Below are 14708 nucleotides of genomic sequence, written 5' to 3'. Positions count from 1 at the left end.
AATATAAAGAGGCAGCATGTACTGAAGCATGTGATTAGTCTGATAATCTTTATAGCTCAGATATATCCAGCAACAAGCAGAGAACAGTATGTCATTAGTGTAGCTCTATAACAAAAAGTCAAAAAGGGAGGACTATGGAAATATGTTTGTTTGTGATAAGAATGTGATTTGTGTGGTCCCCATGACTGGACAATTACAAAATATAGTAAATAAACTCAGCCAGGAAGCCAGGAAGTTGAATTGATAAAAAATAATAATCAGGCTGATTGAATTAATAGAAACAATATTGATAGCACATTGTTAACACATCAGGAGAGAGGACTTTAATCACAAGTTATTTGTACCCTGTTCTTTTGGTGTTTTAGCTCTATTCTTTTAGTTAGAATTGCAATAGTGTTAGGTAAAGAACAAATATAGACTCGCTTAAAATCCTTAAAATCAAATGTCTTCCTTAATTAAAATAAAATGTGGGAGGTGAATTAGAGATTTTAAATGGACCATATGAGGTAGATAAAATGTATAGAGCAAAGCACAAGGAAAAGGTTAAATATGGATTAGTGTTTTAAGTGGTTAGCGACTAGAATAGAAAAGCACGAAATAATTATGAATGCACTTAAGATCTGTTTCCATCTTCCATTAATTCTGACACTGTTTTCCAGAGAACAGGTCGGTTTTTAGGATGTAATTTTTTTTATTTTTTTTTTACATTTCCGTCTCTTATCGCAGACATTACATATTCCAGAGCAGACACGACACCACGTCAGTGTAGGAACTGAACCCCTTTTGTAACACAGAAAACATAGTTTTAAGCCTAAATTAACTTTGCTTTTCGCTACAGGCTCATACTATTATCAGAGGTGCACTGAAAACAGTCGACTTTTGAAGTAGATGCAGTGTCTGTCTGCTGTGTGATTGGAAAATAAGACTGTGCAAGATGTGGAACAAGCAGTGACACCAGATGTGGACAGGGACTTGCTCACACTAATTAGCATGCAAAACAAAAGAGATGCAACTCAGCAACTATGGCACCAATAATCTATGAGAAGACAACAAACAATGTGGTGCAAGCTAAAGAGTATCTTTGCTGGAACACACACATGAAAAAGGTATGTTAGTTTGTATATTTGAATGATTATTTATGGCTGTTGACATTATTTTTCGCTGGAGATGCCCCCCAGAAAACAGTAGGGTATTTAATGCTCTGGAAAAATGACTATCAGCAATTTAATGTTTTTCCAATCAAAGGAACTGATTTAATTGGAAACCGAAAAAATTTGCACATCTAACAATGAGTATCTGAGGAAGTAATGCATGAGAAGAGAAAACTAGAGTTTATCGTGTTAATTGTAACTAGTTCATCTGTGAGGCCATATTAGCATCTGCTGAGAAGAAAGGACTGATGTATGTAAGACAGCTATATCTTTGCTGTCATGGAAACATAAATACATTTTTCAACGGACAGTGGTGGTGAATGGTTAAGAACAAAGGCTGACAGTGACATGGCATACTAATATATTCTGGGTAAAAGTGTGGTTCTCTCCTCGTTAATAGCCTCCTGGTCTGACAGATGTGTTGGGGTGGCTGCCATTCACCCTGCGTAATAATCCAAAGTGTGCATTTAAGCAACCCATTTTCAACCAGACTGCCTGCAAAAAATACACAAAAATAAAGTACATTTTTTTAAGACTAATGCACTTTGATACAGCCACAGAAAACATGCTTGATGTCTTTTTCACAGAGCAAAATTACCGTGTTAGGGCATTTATTTTTGTCTTATGATCAGAAAACAACTTTCAAATGTCTGTGGCTGTTATGTTACATTTTTGGTGATATGTAATGATTCAGATAGAGAAGTTGAAATGATGAAAATGAAACAGTTTTTGGACATGCATCATAAAAAAATCTAAATTCTTGGATTATATTGTGATTATTTTTTCAAAATGTCAGGGTAATCTAACCATTAGCTACTGCAATATATTTATTCTGGACCGCCATCCCATAGCTGACACAAACACTCTCCTCTCTAGTTCCACACATCTGTCCTGCAAGGTTCAAATTCCAACGTTGAACAAGTAATTGGGTATGTGTGCATGTCTTACCCAGCAAAAGATGACAGCTATTGTTTCACTATCACAAAGGCAGCTGTTTAGTACCTTGTTCAGTATATACAAAATACAGTATTTGCATCTGCTAGCTAACTAGCATTCCTCAAGTACGTTTTAGTGGTGAGGGTGTCTATAATAGTAGTTAATACTAAGGAGGACAATAAAAAGGAGCATAATTTTCATTAAGTGATTGATTGATTCTCTAATTTAGTATTACCCTATTGTATTAGAAATGTGACGTTACATAAATGCCATTGCAGTACTGAGCGTTCAGTGATTTCTTTCCACTACTTCAGTACCACTTCACAATACAAAGACCTTAAGAATCTAGTTCACAAGCCCACAAACCCCATTTCTTCTGAGGTTCTGAAATCAATACAGTATCAAAATTGTACATACTTTTTGTTTAAACAAACAACAAGTATGTACAACATCTTATAGGTCCCTTGCTGACCATGTGCATGTGAGCTCTGTGATTTCATAGCTGATTTCTAAGTAGCACAGAGGTGCTTTGCTGTTTTCAGAGCCCCAAGGCATTACAGTGGAATAATCCTTTGCAGACCACCTGAAATGTGAAGAGAAAATAGGCAGTGGAGCTAAAGAATAGGAGTGCTTCTATGATTCAGTTGTTGGATAAATGTAACAGTTACAGTACATATAGCTGGAGTCAAAGTAGTGTCAAAAATTAAAGACAACAAAATTGCAGCCAGTAAGCAGCACTTCCAACCAGATTTGAGAAAAAAACCAAACACTTATATACAGTTTTCCATATGTTTAAAAGTGTCCTTTTAAGTAAGGTATCTCCTAAGTCTAAAAGTCATTGCGACACCAGTGCCTTAATCTTTTTAGCAGGATAAGTCAAACATGACATAAGTTCGCCCAGAATAACAGGAAGTAACAAAATAACAGAACCAGCTTTATATAAGAGGATCACGGCTGACTCTGAGAATGACCAAAAATAAAACAATTTATATACGCTCGGAGGAAAGGCAAATATGTTTGGATACAGCGCAGAGGTCAGAATGATGATCATTTCATCTACTGTGGAAAACAGTAATCTTTCTAAATAAATTGCTGATTTGCCTTTGAAGCATTTTTAGCAATTTTGTAAATGTTTTAGATATTGGTGTGTGTGTGTGTGTGTGTGTGTGTGTGTGTGTGTGTGTGTGTGTGTGTGTGTGTGGTACAGTATGTAAGTACATACTGCTAACTGGTTTGAGCACTTTGATAGGCAAAAAGATGCACTCTGCTACTCCACTGAATTCTTTGTTGTTTCTTTGAGATTTGTAAAATAAACTAACTAGGGGCCTAAGGTCAGAGCTTCTACTAGAGGGTTATGAGGAATTTATTGATGATTCACACTAAAAGCAGTAAGACCCAGAAAGTTTCCAGTGCAAAAAGAGACAGATAAATCAAGCAAGTAAACAAGGTTATGAGAAAAGAGTGACTACTGCTCTTGCCTTCTAAAACGCTCTTATTACCAATGCCCTCTTTATAATCACGTCCTCCCACAAGAATGGTGCGGCAGGAACCATTTTAAGCATAATATTTAATCGGATAAAAGAGATGGAAATGAGTTTTGAGGGTAAATGGCCTGTATTTGTATAGCACTTTTACTAGTCCCGCCTAGGGACCCCAAAGCACTTTACACACCCCGTCATCCGCCCATTCACACACTGGTGGAGGCAAGCTACAGTTGTAGCTACAGCTGTCCTGGGACAGACTGACAGAAGCGAGGCTGCCATATCGCGCCATCGGCAGGTGAAGTGTCTTGCCCAAGGACACAACGACCGAGACTGTCCAAGCCGGGGCTCGAACCGGCAACCTTCCAATTACAAGGTGAACTCCCAACTCTTGAGCCACAATCGCCACGAGGGTGAGGGTTGCTGGCCTACCTTAGAGATAGTGTGAGGAGTTCAGCCATCAGGAGGGGCTCAGACTAGAGCTGCTACTCCTCCAGATCAAAAGGAGCCAGCTGAGGTGGTTTGGGCATCCTGCAAAGATGCCTCCTGGGTGTCTCCTGGGTGAGGTGTTCCAGAAATGTCCAACTGGGGGGGAGGTCCCGGGGCAGACCCAGGACACACTGAAGAGATTATATCTCTCAGCTGGCCTGGGTGCTTTGGTGTTCCCCCGGACAAGCTGGAGAAGGTGACCGGGAAGAGTCAGGTTTGGGCTTCTCTGCCTAGGATGCTGCCCTCACATCGGACATTTAACAGACCTATGACCATGAAGTATTGATCTTAGTATTATGTTTGAATATGAAATTGCGACTGATCATCAGCCCATGCTCGAGCCTGGTTCTGCCAGAGGTTTCTTCCTGTCAGAAGAGAGTTTTTTATTCCCACTGTCTGCAGAGATGGACATAAAGTGAATAGTTTTCCTGTTCTCCATTTAAAGTGAGACCATATATGATTTGTTGAAAAGCACCCACTGCTATTACAAGGTATAACTGTCAGCTGTTAGTTATTTTAAAGGCATTTTTCTGTGGTCAGCAAACATGCTCATTATTGTCAGTTTGTCCACATCTCTCTAAAGTTTGCTAACAGCAGCCACATTGCTACTGGCCTTACCAAGAAAGGCTGCAATGTTACAATATTTTGAGTGCACTTATATGATCTAGGGTGCGTTTTAAAACTCATGAATTCAACTGCTCATCTGTGGGAGGAAGGCAGTTTTTGAGTTGTAAAACTGCTCAAACAAGGCCAGTGGTGGGAAATTGGTAAATTGTAGTGAATGGAACAAAAGTGTTCATTGTGGAGACACACAAAGATATTAGATTCATGGTTGAAGGATATTCTGTCATAAGTGAAAGCGTTTCATCTAGTCAAAAGGAGAGAAAGGATTAAATAAGTTGTGTTGAGTGAGTGAAAAAGTGAGAGGAAATGTACATATAACGTTTCATTGTTACTAATTCACTGGATTGATAGCTCTTAACAGGTAAGCACAACTGTTGATAACATTAAATTGTGTCATCAGGTGAGATTATGTTTTGTTTTTTTTCAAAATAGGTATTGCACAGATGGCGTATTCTTTATTGTGCTGAAAACCTCCTTAATGGACTTTTTATGTTTTTGTTTGTATGAGCGATGATTAAAGTAGCTCTTGCGTGCACCCATTTCAATGATGTTGTGTTGATCAGTATTTATCAGAATAATTAAAAGCCTGAAACATAATAAAACCTTTTTTTGAGGATCCAAAGTCTGTCATCTGCTACTGACAGTGATGTGGTTTTCTTTCTAAAGGAAGAAAACCGAACATATTCAGTTATTGCTACAGTCACAATAGAGAAAACAGTGATTGGAGACAACAGCATAACCAAAACAAGAGCACTCAGAGCGCACAACTCCCACCGAAGGGCAAGGGCTGTACTAAAACTTTAATGTTTTATGTTGATGTCAGCATTGGTAAGATGGAAATCTAGTGTAGTAGTAGATCTTTTTTGTCATTGTGAAGTCATATTATGTTGTATTGAAAATACAACATATTATGTATTTATGTTGTAATAAAATAAATGCTTATGTCGCCCAATGACCAATGCATTGCTTTAAAGTTTAAAGATGATCCAGTGGAAACTAAACCCTTTTCTTAATTTGTACGATGCTGACCGATGACCTATGACCTTGAAGCATTACATGTTCATAATTTTGTTGCAAGCATGGCATGTAAAAAAATTGTGTATTTTATCATCTTTACCAATATGGTTGAGGCAGAACTGGCTACAATCTGGCTTCTGTGAGCTGTAAAAATGTAAGATTTTAAGATATATTCATGCAGCGTGTGATCTTTATGGCATAGGGTGATGTCGTAGGGCATCATATTGAAAAAACAAACGAATGTTCTACATGCGTTTCATATGATATATTACTCTATATGGTCTCTTAAAATTTTCTTAAAATGTGTTTTAATGGTCAATACTGACCATGTGTGCTGACAATGAAAGTCAAGATCCAGAGATTCGTGTTCCCAGGATGGCAATTTTACTACAAAATGACATGTACACTTGAGAACTTTGGTGTTATATTGGAATATAACTAGAATACAGTCAGATAGCTACCAGATGAGTGAAATCCTCTAATGCAAAGAGACATGTCATAGATGATGCAGAGTAACTGACTGTAACATTTCTATCTTTAGAAATTAGATGGTTTTTATTTGTGAATCTTGGCCAATCTGCATGTGACAGTCAGTCCAAGTTGGACTACTATTGCTTGGACACAGGATCCCTCTCACAAGGTGGCCTTTGTAATCAGTATGGAATTGAAAATGGCAGCTTAGAGATCAAGGTACACACTCAGCCTCCTGGCAACCAGCTCATGACTATTTGCAACCGAATGTGAAAAAATACAGTTAAACCACTTTTTCTAGTCGCAAGAAGGTTCTCCTTTTATTTCAATCTAGCGTGACTGAGCCATAAGGAAAGAACTAAAGTCAAAGCACACAGGTTTCCTGAAAAAAAAGTGTCATTACATGGACCACTGCAGCAAGTAGGGACAGAAATAAAGAGGATGACAGTGACAGGTTAGACAAATATTGTATGTGTGTGCAGGAGAGGAGAAAGAGTGCCAGAGGTGACACTACAGGCAGTTTGTGTGTGAAGTGCACTTGATGAGGTGTGATCGGCCTTAATTCAAACCTCATCAAGCTGCTGGATGTCAATCCAACCACCTTCAGACACTATTTGACTTCTACTCATTTCATCACTCTGTTTCAACTCAATTCAAGCGAACAGAGTGCTGTGACAGGCTGTATTTAAGAACAATCCTTTTAATATTTTCACTAAGCTGCTGAATTTTTTCAGTGTTTCTTGTTTCATAAAACGGACCACGTTGGGTTATTTCACAGAGGAAAGTAAGTCTAATTTAGGGCCAAATAAGGAAGTGAAGAGAAGTGCACTTTTTTTGTTTCATTGCTGTGAAATGGAAATGCAGATAATACCTGACAGAAAAACAGATGTAGGTAACATCACACCTGAGCAAAAAGAGCTTAAAGTTTAATCAAGCCAGTGCAGTGTACTGGTGCAGAACATCACACCTCTGTCTTTTACCCGACTGAACAGAATGAGGGAAATGAAATCAGCAGGCTGGGATGTGGGCTGTCTGTAATCAGGTTTCACCGCCCTTCCCTATCGACTGCTGGGTCAAGATCATATAAGCATGCTGCTGTGTCTGCCCACCATCCTGTCTGTCTGTCTCACATGCCCTCTACCTCGATTCCAGTTTCACTGTTTCTCTCTCTGTAATGTTGCTGTGCTATGAAAAATGCCAGTCAAGGAATCAGAGAATAAGTGTGATACAATTTTAGTTGTTATTGGATTAGGATCAATTATAAATTAAAGCTCCTGATTCTTGCATTGTGACATTAACAAATAGTCCGATTAGTCTGAATTCATTCTTAATGAATGGCTCCTTAAAAAGAATTCATGCACAGTTGCAATAAGCATAATAGAGGCCAAACCCTAAGAGTCTATTGTGATAGGCACTCAGTAACAACAACAGCAAACAAGTGTGATCACGCAGAGTTCTGATGGTGGTATTCTATGTTTGCAGGGAGGGATTTTACAGTGCACAGGAGATGACACAGAGTCAGCATGTAATGAGCCTTGATGAAACTTAATAGCAGTATTGTGAGATGGGGTGCGCTCCATTTCACTGTGATGGAAGAGCCTGTCTCTTAAAGATCCATTTGTGTCTTACCAAGGTCAGCATTTTGTCTTTAATGAGAGTAATCTCATGGAGGTGCAGTAAATACTGGAGCTGCCACCCTTACTTGAATATATATGAACATTAATAAAAGATTAGTGACACACAGAAACAAACAAATGGCAGCTCCGTCTCATGTTTCTTGCCTGAAGCCCCAAGTCACATGAACACAAACCAACAAAGCCCAACAATTTTGTGGTCCACATAAACAGTGATGTGATCCAAAAAGCAGAGTTAATTAACCCTGTAATTGAATGACATCACTTGAACCACTTCTGTTTAGTTAGCATTACGATTACATACAGTATTTGTGCGACATTGTTCTTTCGTGTTGTGATTCTGAAAGTTGCCCAGTTTATTTATTTGAAATGGTTGCGCCAACATAGCTAAAAAAATGCCATTCTCCAGCTGACCAGTTTATCAAATGTGTTAAATATTTAGTATCCCGGTGAGGGTGTTGTGATTGAGCAAGTGAACAAGCTGTCATCAATAAACAGAGCTATCTCTGGAGTTTTGTTTATGCCACCATCTTCCAGACAGAAACTAATCAGCTTAGGCAAACAAGGCCTGGAATAAACCTTAATGATCCCTCACCTCTGAAAATCACTGTCAATCAGTCTAGCTCACTCAATCATGCTTTATTTATCCTATAAGCTCACAAAATTTTCTTCAAAATCTCTGTTTTTTTTCCTCCTTCTTTTCCATTTCTTTTAGTTTAGAAATTAAATGAATCAAAATAAAAAAGATCAGGGAACCATGTGAACCATGGTGGAGTAAATTTTTTTTGTCCAATTAAGGCTTTTCTTTCTAAACAAACAAATCTTAAAAATACCCAAAGAAATCTTAATCCTACAGCAAAGAGTAAAATAACAGTTTTAGTAAACATCTGGCATTAAATCTGCTTGTTTGCCATCATTTCCAAACAGAATTATCCTTGGAAATGCTTCACACTCTAACAATATATCCAGCCAATATCCAGTCCATCTGATTGTACGAGATCTAAGGTCAGAGCTCAAGAAAATTAATCCTGTAAAAAAGAAAAGCAATTATTGTTTATTTAAATTTAACCTTGACCCAGTTTTTACCAAAGCCAGCTCCAACTGTTAATGTTATCTGTCATCAGACAAAATTTGAATATTATAACTTGAAAACTGTGGACACTAGACTCCAAACAATCATACAGACAGAAAGACAAACAAATGGAACCGATTACATAGTCCCTCCCTGCAGGTAAAGAATTATTGTGACTGTGTGTCCCCTTGTTGCCTTTGAAATGTTAGCTTCAAAGATGGGGATCAAGCCTTCAATCATTCACAGTCAGCCATCATCAGCCATCATCAGAGTGACTTCAGTGCATCAAGGTGGTGATAAAACAGCAATAAAACAGCAGTGAGACAGAGTCAGTCTGCAATCAGTCTGCAATTCACTGGGGTCAAGTTGGTAATTACATGCAATCTGTTTCCATCAACATACATAGAACATTCACATTAAACAGAAATCCACATTAACAACTTGCATTTGAAAAACAAATATCTCCACAATAGGTGATGGACTTGCTGCAGGATGGCAATTTAGATACAAAATGACATACACACTTTAGAACTTATATAACCAGAATACAATCGGTTGGTTACCAGATTAGTAAAGTCTGCTATTGCAATGAGACGTGGTATAGATGACGCAGACTGATTGATTGTAATGTGTCTGACAGCTATTATTTAGACATTTGCCTCTCACTAGGTGACCTTTGTAATCGGGAGCCAAACAAAAATGGACACTCAGAGATCAAGGGTGGTACACACCAACCAGCTGCTCACGGCAACTATTTATTATCACTACCTGTAACTGAATGTGAAAATATACAGTTAAACGACTTTTACCTAGTCACAAGAAGGTTGTCCTTTTATTCCAGTCTAGTGCAATTGAGCCATAAGGAAAGAACTAAAGTCAAAGCACACAGGTTTCCTGAATAAAAGTGTCATTACATTGACCACTACAGCAAGTAGGGAAAGAAATAAAGAGGATGCCAGTGACATTTTAGACAAATATTGTATGTGTGTGCAGGAGAGGAGGAAAAGAGAGAGCTTCGACAGAAATAATCATGTAAAAGACAGAAGTTATTGTTGATTTAAATGTAACCAATCTCGACTTCAAGATCATCTTCTAATGCATCTCTGGACTGCTTTGAGCAATGCTGCCACTGTATTCTCATTCATTCAAAAAAAGAATATACAATCACAAAAAGCTCCAATACAATAAAAAGATACTGACTAACAAGAGGGGTCTAAAGAGGGTCTATAGTGCTCCTCTTGGCAATGTAAATGAGTTTGGCACACCAAGGAGGTTGGGTTATGAAAAGAAAAAAAAAACACGTGCATCATGATGTGGAGGTGGGACGTGCAAGGGGACAAACTGGGATTTCCAGTGAGTGATCTGAAAGTAGCACGTAAGCATAATAAAATAAGCTTGATTGGTAGATAGAAATCTAAATGAGATGTAATTAGTCTCCCTAAGTTCTTCCATTTTTTCACATCTTGCATGAGCAGTTGCAACATGCTGTAGAAGGTTTTATGTGAGTTACCCTCAGAATTATATCAACGCCATGCTTAATTTTTTGAATAAAATCTACTGTACTGTATATTTAAATGTTCACTAGACTAATGAATACCTAGAGTTTGCAAAGGTTAGAGCATAAGAAGTGTAAAGATTTGAAACTATAAGCTCTGAGTGTCACCATGACTGCAAAACCACTTTAAAAGAGGCAGTTGTCACTCCTCCCAGACTACCTACCTGTCACCTGAAGCGCCATCAAACCTGCTGTGACAAACTGACATGAGAGGCGTCTGCAAGCTGTCTTCCAACCAGACAGCCATGTCATCTTATCCAGCTCCGGGATAGCATTTGGAAAACCAGGGGATTAAACTGAACTTTCATTTAATAAGCAGACAGCATTCCAAAGACTGCTTGCACGTTGACACAATCTTGTGAAAAGTGGTATTTGTTTATATATTGATGGGGAGAGCAGTGTCAGTGACAAAACCATCAAAACCATCACAATTGTCAGTAAACCAGCGGGCATCCAGTAAGCCTTTGACAAGATTTTAAGTGGCCAAAGGATAAATGGCAACTTACCATCAATCTGTGTGATTAGCACTTAAAAACACAAGATTAAATAATACAGAACTGTTGATCATCCTATTTAACCATTCATACCATTCTTCTGTGTGTTTGAGTCTGTGCAGTGTTATATAGGAAAAGGTTTTGTGATTCTGAATAGAAAATCAAAGTGCATATGAGAACTTAATTGCTTTTCTGTCTACTAGTCCCTTGATGTCTCTGCAGCTCTACAAACTCAGAAAACTCCCCTATGCTGGAACTTGACTATTTCCACAGACCTTTGCACAGGACGACGGCACAACAGCAACCGCAGCTCTCTCCTCAACTTCACTTTCAAAACTCATCTCATGGCTCCCCAATCAGTGACATCTCTAATCTCTTTATATTTACTCCATCTACACGGCTGAATAACCTCAATGAATCCCGTCCCTTGTGTTTGAAGATGCCCATTATGCCATACTATAATTAGGGAGTTCTTTAATATGAATATATAGATGTTCCAGTGGGATCATGCTTTTTTCTTCCATTTGTAGACTATTTATATTCTCAGTGACATCTCTGCTGTAACTCAAACCCAGACATCCAGGACTGTTTAATCTCAAACGCCCCAAATTTGTACACTTAGTATAGCAGGACATCCCCCAAAGGGATAGTGGACACCTTCTGGCACTTTGTTCAGCTTCTTGTCATCTCCCATCTGTGCTTCCCCTTGCTTAGCCTTTCAAATTTTAGCTTTAACCTAAAAAAAATATTTCAGGTTTTCCTCTCTCATTTCCTCCACAGGTTGCCTCGAGCTGGTTGTATCAAATTCAAAAAGCTGGCGTTTGAATCTAGCACCCCTATAGCCTTTGGCCTGAGTTTGCTATCACAGGACGGTTACAGATCTCATCTTCAATCTATCGTCATGAGCCTCCTCATGTTATTCCTTCCAAACCGTAACCTAGTCAGTCTCAGTGAGTGCAGTTATAAAAAAAGAAATAAAAGACAAACAAACAAACAACTTGAATAAAAGCTGAAAATGAAAACAAAATTAAGCCTTTGTGAGTTTAATTATCTGGGTTGATGTTAAAAACATGTCTTTTGTTTCAGTACCTTATTATCATATCATACAACATTGAAGTATGCAGTGGGGCAAAAAAGTATTTAGTCAGCCACCGATTGTGCAAGTTCCCCCACCTAAAATGATGACAGAGGTCAGTAATTTGCACCAGAGGTACACTTCAACTGTGAGAGACAGAATGTGAAAAAAAAATCCATGAATTCACATGGTAGGATTTGTAAAGAATTTATTCGTAAATTAGGGTGGCAAATAAGTATTTGGTCACCTGAAACAAGGAAAATCTCTGGCTCTCACAGACCTGTAACGTCTTCTGTAAGAAGCTTTTCTGTCCCCCACTCGTTACCTGTATGAATGGCACCTGTTTGAACTCATCATCTGTATAAAAGACACCTGTCCACAGCCTCAAACAGTCAGACTCCAAACTCCGCCATGGCCAAGACCAAAGAGCTTTCGAAGGACACCAGGAAAAGTATTGTAGACCTGCACCAGACTGGGAAGAGTGAATCTACAATAGGCAAGCAGCTTGGTGTGAAAAAATCAACTGTGGGAGCAATCATCAGAAAATGGAAGACATACAAGACCACTGATAATCTCCCTCGATCTGGGGCTCCACGCAAGATCTCATCCCGTGGGGTCAAAATGATCATGAGAACGGTGAGCAAAGATCCCAGAACCACACGGGGGGACCTGGTGAATGACCTGCAGAGAGCTGGGACCAAAGTAACAAAGGTCACCATCAGTAACACACTACAACGGCAGGGAATCAAATCCCGCAGTGCCAGACGTGTTCCGCTGCTGAAGCCAGTGCATGTCCAGGCCCGTCTGAAGTTTGCCAGAGAGCACATGGATGATACAGCAGAGGATTGGGAGAATGTCATGTGGTCAGATGAAACCAAAGTAGAACTTTTTGGTATAAACTCAACTCGTTGTGTTTGGAGGAAGAAGAATACTGAGTTGCATCCCAAGAACACCATACCTACTGTGAAGCATGGGGGTGGAAACATCATGCTATGGGGCTGTTTTTCTGCCAAGGGGACAGGACGACTGATCCGTGTTAAGGACAGAATGAATGGGGCCATGTATCGTGAGATTTTGAGCCAAAACCTCCTTCCATCAGTGAGAACTTTGAAGATGAAACGAGGCTGGGTCTTCCAACATGACAATGATCCAAAACACACCGCCCGGGCAACAAAGGAGTGGCTCCGTAAGAAGCATTTGAAAGTCCTGGAGTGGCCTAGCCAGTCTCCAGACCTCAACCCCATAGAAAATCTGTGGCGGGAGTTGAAAGTCCGTGTTGCTCGGCGACAGCCCCAAAACATCACTGCTCTCGAGAAGATCTGCATGGAGGAATGGGCCAAAATACCAGCTACTGTGTGTGCAAACCTGGTAAAGACCTATAGTAAACGTTTGACCTCTGTTATTGCCAACAAAGGTTATGTTACAAAGTATTGAGTTGTATTTTTGTTATTGACCAAATACTTATTTTCCACCCTGATTTACGAATAAATTCTTTACAAATCCTACCATGTGGATTCATGGATTTTTTTTTTTCACATTCTGTCTCTCACAGTTGAAGTGTACCTCTGGTGCAAATTACTGACCTCTGTCATCATTTTAGGTGGGGGAACTTGCACAATCAGTGGCTGACTAAATACTTTTTTGCCCCACTGTAGGTGACCCTTTTAACTAATAACCAAACAATATAGATCTAACCTCAAGCTCAAATGTAACCCTTTGTAACCCAAAAAGCCCACTGCTGGCTGCTTTGCATTTCACCATAATGGCCACAGATGGCTAGCATGTTCCGTAAACGCTATATTTTAGCATGCTTTAATAATATCAACAATTAGCGATGTTTGACTCAGCTCAGTTAAATTAAGTTGATTCATCATTAATTAATCCAATTCAAGTACATTAAGTTGGAATAACAAAATTGCATCAATGCTAAAATAAAGCAATTTAATGATGTGGAAATCCTTTCCATATTTTTTTAATGTTCATTTAAATAGTTTTTAAAAAAAAAAAATTAGCGTAGCTAAAAATCTGTGCAAAGTATGGGAAAAATATTCGCCATGGGGTGCTGCATGCAAATAAACATTTAAGTAATGAGTCCCAGTGCACTCTTTATATCCAAGAAAACATTTGTCACTGAGTATTATGTATTTTGACTGCAAAGTGTGGATGAGGCTAATTTCTAAAATGCCTATATACTTTGGGTCAATTCTCAGCCTTTTGATCTGAGAGTTTGATGTTTTTTCATTCTCTTTGTTGCATCAGTCATACGCTAATGAAAAAATAAATAACTTGGGACAGTGGGACAGCAGGTTCCTCTTCCTCCCGTGTTATTCCTTCCATTGACTCAGCGCTCTATTTTTGTTCATAACCTACTGGAATTGTAGTTCAGTTTTCCCCCACCATCCTTTATACATGTATGCATCGACTCGTCTTTCAGACCTGCTTTAAAGTCTTTTTGTTGTTTTCCAAATCCTGTGGTAACAGTGGAGCCAGAATAATTCATATGGCAGCTGGGATGCATTTGGGTGTAACACCTCAGGCCGTTTACAATTCACTATTCTGCCATTGTGTTCTAAAGATTTTCCTGAGCTTCCAGATAGAGAATGAGAAAGCATCCAGCTCGCTACCTAATGTCCTTTTCTTGTGCTTCCCCTTTGGTTTGTCTGTGGTGCTCCAATTCCTGATCACATCATCTTGTTACTCACCCCCTCC

Source organism: Simochromis diagramma, unplaced genomic scaffold (assembly GCF_900408965.1).
Source record: "Simochromis diagramma unplaced genomic scaffold, fSimDia1.1 OVJJ01000596.1, whole genome shotgun sequence".
NCBI classification, from domain to species: domain Eukaryota; kingdom Metazoa; phylum Chordata; class Actinopteri; order Cichliformes; family Cichlidae; genus Simochromis; species Simochromis diagramma.
The sequence above is the reverse complement of the archived record's forward strand: the minus strand, read 5'-3'. Positions refer to the sequence as shown.